Source organism: Nyctereutes procyonoides, unplaced genomic scaffold (assembly GCF_905146905.1).
Source record: "Nyctereutes procyonoides isolate TBG_1078 unplaced genomic scaffold, NYPRO_anot_genome, whole genome shotgun sequence".
Classification (NCBI taxonomy): Eukaryota; Metazoa; Chordata; class Mammalia; order Carnivora; family Canidae; genus Nyctereutes; species Nyctereutes procyonoides.
Genome location: NW_026575133.1, coordinates 10530804 through 10537906, shown reverse-complemented (window position 1 = coordinate 10537906; position 7103 = coordinate 10530804). Strand labels below are relative to the sequence as shown.

General features: G+C 38.4%; 1 non-coding gene across 1 annotated transcript; it reads left to right on the top strand.

Moving 5' to 3' along the window:
- Nucleotides 1-533: 533 nt before the first annotated feature.
- LOC129494010 (U6 spliceosomal RNA) lies at nt 534-640 on the top strand. The gene has a single exon (XR_008661271.1). It is a non-coding gene; the product is annotated as a U6 spliceosomal RNA (small nuclear RNA).
- The last annotated feature ends 6463 nt before the right edge of the window (nt 641-7103 follow it).

Sequence of the window (7103 nt, the reverse complement as noted above, 5' to 3'; positions counted from 1 at the left end):
TAGCGTGGCCCTGAAGTGGGGAGCTTGAACCTTTGAAATGCCAGGTACAGAGGTCAACCCCACAGACAGTGCTGGGATGTTTGGCTATCCCCTAGTGTCTCAAGAAGAATATCCCACATGTTCTTCTATAGGCAAGCCTACAGAATGTGCTTGGGGGGAAGTGTTGTCTTCAGAAAAATAATTCTCCATTCCAGCCTTGAGGTTAGAGAGAGGGAGCTAAGATCATAGTTCGATGTTCTTTAAGTTTGACTAGCAGAGGATAAAGTCAATCTAAATCCCTCCTTGGGAGTAAGTGTGCATTTGGAGAAAGTGCAAGAGCACATTGCTTATGCTGTGACCCTAACTCAGCACTTCCAAGATTAGACAATTTTACTAGTTTATAGCTGTTTATTCCAACAAGGTAAAATATTTCTTCTTTAGTAGCACATTAGTGCATTAGTTGGTATCTCAGATTAACTCTCATTCCTGTTGTCTCCAATACACAGAGATAAACAAGTACATATGTACATCGAGATGTTAAAAGAAACTTTGCTATGCTCGCTTGGGCAGCATGTGTGCTAAAATTAGAATGATACAGAGAAGATCAGCATGGCCCCTGCACAAGGATGACACAGAAATTCATGAAGTGATCAAGCATAAGGCCTAAAACTATAAAACTCCCAGAAAACATAGGCAGTAAGCTCCTTGACATTGATCTTAGCAACAATTTTTTTGATTTCTCACCACAAGCAAAACCAACAAAAGAGAAACAAAACACATGAGACTAAGTCAAACTGAGAAGCTCCATAGCAAAGGAAACCAACACAATGAAAAGGCAACCCACCAAATGTTTTTTTTTATTTATTTTTATTTATTTATGATAGTCACAGAGAGAGAGAGAGAGGCAGAGACACCACCAAATGGTTTTATCTGCTAAGAAACTAATATTCAAAATGTATAAAGAACTCCTACAGTTCAGTAGTAATAAGAACAGGCTGGTTAAAAAATGGGCAGAGGATCTGGTTTGACATTTTTTTCTAAAGACATATAGACAACAAGTACAAGCAAAGGTGCTCAACATCACTAATTATCAAGGAAATGCAAATCCAAACTACTAGATACCACCTCACATTTGTTAGAAAGGCTGTGAAGGAGAAGACAAGAAATAAGTGTTAGGGAGGATGTGGAGAAAAGAAAAATCTAGTGCATGGTATGGGAATGTACACTGGTATACCCATTATGGAAAATAGTATGGAGGTTCCTCAAAAAATTAAAGATGGAACTATTATGTGACATAGCAATTCTACTTTCTGTGATTTTATCTTAAAAAAAAAAAAGAAACAAAACACTAATTGGAAATGTTCACTGCAGCATTATTACAATAGCCAAGTATGGAAACGACCCAAGTGTCCACATGAATGACGAATGTGTACACATAGGCATGCACTTATATGTGATGGAATATTATTCTGCCATAAAAAGAAGGAAATTGGGCCATTTGCAGCAACATGGGTGGATCTGGAGGGGTACTGTGCTAAGTACAGATATCAGAAAAAAAAAATACCTTATGGTCTCATATGTGAAACCTTACAAAAACTCAGATACAGAGAACAGACTGGTGCTTGCCAGATGCAGGGAGTAGAGATGTGATAGAAATGGGAGAAAGTGGTCAAAGGGTACAAACTTCCATTTTTAAAATAAATGAGGATGTAATATGCATAGCATAGTGATTATGGCTAAGAGCATTATGTTGCATATTTAAAAGTTACTAAGAGAATAGATGTTAAAAATTCTTAGCACAAGTAAAAATAACTATGTAAGGTAAAGTATGTTAACTAGATTTGTTGTGGTGATTATTTTATAACATATACAAATATTTAATCATGTACACATAAAGCTAATAAGGTTATGAAAATTACACCTCGATAAAAAATAAAAATTAAAAATTTCGCTGGGCGTGTGCTTCTGATAAAAGAGTCCTGATCCCATACCACCCTTTCAGCTTGTGGTTCCACCTGAGAGACAGAGTGGGCAGGGGTAGGAGCTGAGCAAGGAGAGAGGTAATACAGGTTGGGGGAAATGGCCCGTAACGGGTCACAGAGGAAAATGTTAAGAATGAGTGAATCAGCTGGTTTCCTCCAGTTCTAGGAATTTTTGTATTGGCTCAGTATTTCCACAGTGACTGAACTGTGATTGAGCTTGTGTTTTCAGATCATCCTAATAATCCATTGAAGTTGGCATTAAATCATGTCTAAAATATCAGTCAAGAAAATCTAAGAAAAAAAAAGAAAATCTAAGAAAGTAGGTAGGTATTTTTAGTTCAAATTATACACACTCACCCACCCACACACATACGTATAGAGAGACAGAGAGACAGACAGGAATTCTTAAGGGATTAGAAGCCAAGTTCCATACTTAGTGATATAAAGCTAGATTAACTGGAACTTCAATTTTAGTTGTGCTTACATATAGGATTATGGTCTGTCTTTCCAAATGGTAGCCTCCCAGAAAAAGTTTCTATACACTCTAAATCATTTGTCCATCTGCTCTGCCTCTTTCCTACTAAAATGTTAACTCAATTGAATCCTATTTTATGTAAATTTGGTTGTGTGAAACCTTGGATTTGCTAAAATAAAACATACACGATAAGGTGCATTTGAAATCGACTCTCTGGAAATTTTCTTTAGAGAATGTGTTCCTTTAATGAGCTTAAATGCTTGGATTAAAGGACAACTAAAATGTATGCAGCTTTCCAAGCAAACATCCTGTGTTATAGGCACAGAGCTATGCCAGTGCTGTGTAGTGTGTTTGCAGTAGAGAAAGGGTGCCAAGTGAGGATCCTTACTCTTGTTTGGGAAGTTGTATTCCAAAGAAACTTTCCCTGAAATAAGTTTGCATACAATAGGTAACTTCTTGTTTATCTCAAAATTATGCTACTGTTCTTCCTTTTTTTTTTTTTTTGAGATATGCAGGTTTTTTGAGACAGAGAGTGAAAGTGCAAGCAGGAGGAGGGGTGGAGGGTGAAGATAAAGAGAGAGAAAATCTCAAGCAGGCTTCACACTCAGCACAGAACCTGACACGAGGCCGATCCCAGAACCTTGAGATCATAACCAGAGTGGAAATCCAGAGTTGGACACCTAACTGACTGAGGCCCCAATATATATATATATATATTTTTTTTTTTTTGATGTGCACCTTACACACAGTAGGACTTGATAAATCCTTGTTTTAAATCATCCTTGATTGGAGGAACACTGAAAAGCAAAATCTATATGATAGAATGAAAGAAAGAAAATAGTAGTGTAGATAGTCAAATCTTAAAAGATAACAGTAACTCTGTGATGCTCTGTCCCTCCTTTGCCAGCTCCAGGTTTTAACAACTTACATTTTGAATCCTGTGAATTTCTTCAGCTCCTTGGGGTCACCTGGAAAAACATCCTGTATTCCCAAATGCACCCAACCAGCTATCCAAGCACCTTCAAAGTTGAGAGTCATTGCTTTGAAATGAACTCACCAACTCCCACAACCCCTGAGACTGAGGTTAGTTAGTGAGTGCCGCATGGTGTTGTAAGTAGTAACTTCATGGCTTACAGCTAAATGCTGTTGGTTCAAGTACTCAGTGCAGTGGTTCTCAAACTGTATCAAGTATCAAAATCACCTGAAAGGCTTGTTAAAACACAGGGTGCTAGATTCCACCCCCAGAGTTTCTGATTAAGGAGGTCTAGACTAGGACTTGAGAATTTCATTCCTAACAAATTCTCAGGTGCTGCTGGGGCTGCTAGTGAAAAGTATGGGACAACATTTTTGAGGACCTCTGGTCTAGGGGGCCTGATTTCCATTCAGATGAATAGGAGCTTTTCTAGGAACATCTGTTAGCAAAAGTCCTTGGCTTTTCTGGCCTCAGTGAGGATTTGAGTAGGTGTAATAGGGACATGGACTATGAGCAGGAGGTGAGAAGGTCAAGTGCATTAGGTTTCTATTCCATCTATCCTCAAGCTCTAGGACTGAGAACTACACGTATTCTAGGTACCCAGTGGGTTTTCAGGTAATTAAGCTTTTAAAGGATGAAGTCTGCCAGCTTGCAGTTTGAAGGCAAGCAGCCAAAAACTTGTGAGAGGAAAAAAAGATATGGCCTTAAGGTGCTTGCCCAGAAGCTTTGAATTTATCTGATATAACCAGGTCATGACTTTAGGGGGAAGAAATTCTGCTTGTTAAAGTAATCAGTTACATTGCCTAACATTTGGGGAGAAGACCTCAGGGAAAGGTAGTTCTCTTTAAACTCTATAGATTTGTGGATTGCATCCCCTCACAGGTGTAGCCCTTGGAGACTACCTAATTAAGAAAGTGGAATAGTGTAGGAACATCTGCATAAGGAGTGAAGTTGATTGGAGTGAGTCACACATCTGTCATAGAGGAACTGATGTGAGGCATATATAATCATAGCTTGATTATCAAACTATCCTAAATAGAAATGAGGTACATATTAAAGAGAGCTTTCTGAGGTAAGGGTTAAAGGACAAATAGAAAGCAGGTGTTTCTAAACAGAGCTTTACTATTGCATTTACTGCACTACTCAAGTAATTTAGAAAGAGATACTTTCATTATATAGCCTTTGTGGAAGCACAGTTTTATTTCTTCATTCTTGTTTTCCTTTCCCCTTTCAATTTTACAGATACAACCCGAGTCCCTACTAAGTACAAAACAGTGTACTAGGTGTTTTTTTTGGATACAAACATAAGTAGAACATGGGTATGGAACCAGTCTATTTCTCAATTACACTGTTATTTTTGAGGAAAGACAGCAAGTGATTTTTTTCATTATTTAACTCAGTGACCAGCACTGTCAGGTAGCTGGACAATTTCCGGTAATTAAAGTTGAATCCCAAGTATACCTTGGTAATCAACCACAAAAATATCATCAGTGATCCTCCTGTGTTCATTTTGTTATGGAGCAGGTGGGGATAACTCCGGACCTTCTAACTGAACACATGAAATGATTTCTGACCACTTAATTTATTACAACATATTCTCGTATGATAGAAGATGCCATACAATGGGGATAGTTTCTATAAGTTAGGTGCCTTGGGCATAGTTCTCAAAAAATGGAGTTGAGGAGTAGGACCAGATCAAGTGATGTGAAGTCCTCCTTCCTGTTCAGCTGGATTGGATCACCTCATTTTGAGTACCATGGCTACCCCATGAGTAAGATTCAAGAGAGAGCCTGAAGTACTCAAAAGATTAACTCTTAACAGCCCTAGCCTCCATACTTCCATGCCCACTAGTTTAGAACTGGGCCTCAGACCAAGAGCCTTTCTCAAACTCCCACACTTCTATCCTCACCATAACTATAAGCCTCGAAATCATCAAGGCAATTTCATTATTCCCTTTGGTTCTATTCAAGCCAATCATAGGAAGAAACCCCAGCCTCCTAGGTCCTGTCTTAGCACAAGCTACTCACTATCCTTTCACTTGGATGATAGGAATAGCCACCAAACTGTTCTCCCTGTTTTCACTTTATTCTTAACAGTCACTACATACAGCATCCAGAGTGATTCTTTTAAAACTAAGTCACCTATGCCTTTGCTCAAAACTCTCCATGGCTTTCTCTACTTGAACATAAGATCCATAAGGCAGAGACCTATTTTTCTTTATAATGTCCACTGTTGTCTGTACAATGCCTAAAAGAGCATCTAGTGAGCATCCAGAAAATATCAGATAGATAGCTATAAATGGATAGATAGATAGATAGATAGATAGATAGATAGATAGATAAGGGACATTTCCTCTTCTCAATGCTGCCTTCCACTGCCTTGGTTCAAGTCCTTATTATCTCATTTGCTTACTTTTTGGGTATTTAGCTATAGTAGTATGTACAAATAGTACTATAAAGACTAGAACACATAAATAAAAATAAAGAGAAAATAAAAGTTATATAGAGTCCCATCATCCAAAGTTAACATTCTGGTTTATATTCTTCTAAGTATGTCCTGTAGTAATAGTGCCTTCCATTATAGCCTGTCCCTGACCATACTCTTATATAAAGCACAGCCTTTTTTTTTTTTAATTCTTTTTTTTTTTATTGGAGTTCAATTTGCCAACATACAGCATAACATCCAGTGCTCATCCCATCAAGTCAAGCACAGCCTCAATGCTGCCACCAGTTGCATTGGTTTCCTGTGGCTGCCATAACAAATTATAGCAAACTGATGGTTTAAAACAAGATAAATCTATTTGCTGACACTTCTAGAGGTCAGAAGTCAAGGTGTTGACAGTCTTACACACCCTCTGAGACTCTAGGAGAGAATCCCTTCTTTACCTTTCCAGTTTTTTATGGTAGCTGGCTCTCTTGGCTTATAGCCACATCTCTTTGACATGCCTTTATATCAACGTCTCTTGTATGTGTCTGTCCTCTGTCTCTTATAAAGACTTTTGTCATTGGATTTAGTCTCTACCCAGATAATACAGAATAAACTCATATCAAGATCTTCAACTTAATTATACCTGCAAAGACTCTTTATTAAAATAAGATCACGGGCAGCCCTGGTGGCGCAGCGGTTTAGCGCCGCCTGAGGCCCAGGGCGTGATCCTGGAGCCCGGGGATCGAGTCCCACGTCGGACTCCCTGCATGGTGCCTGCTTCTCCCTCTGCCTGTGTCTCTGCCTCTCTCTCTAGCTGTGTCTCTATGAATAAATAAATAAAATCTTTTAATATATATATATATATATATATAAAATAAGATCACATTCACAGATCCTAAGGATTTGATGTAGATATGGATATTTATATACATATATATATTTCCCTTTGGGAGAGGTGGTATGTCACCATTCAACATACTGCACCAGGGTTAAATTCCTAAAAAAATAAATAAATAAATCTCTCTGTGACTCCTGTGGGTTAAAAATCCTTCAGTGTTTCCCCATAGACTAAGTATTCCAGACTCCTTTGCATGGCGTAAAAAGCATTTATGACCTGAACCTTGCCTAATCCTCCAGGAAAATAGGCTTCATAAATGGCAGACAGTCCTCCATGGCCACTCCACTCCAAAATAGAAGAGGAGGGGATCCTTCAGAAACCTGGACTGCTTCCTAATCGGACAGCTATAGGTACAGAATATGGAGATTT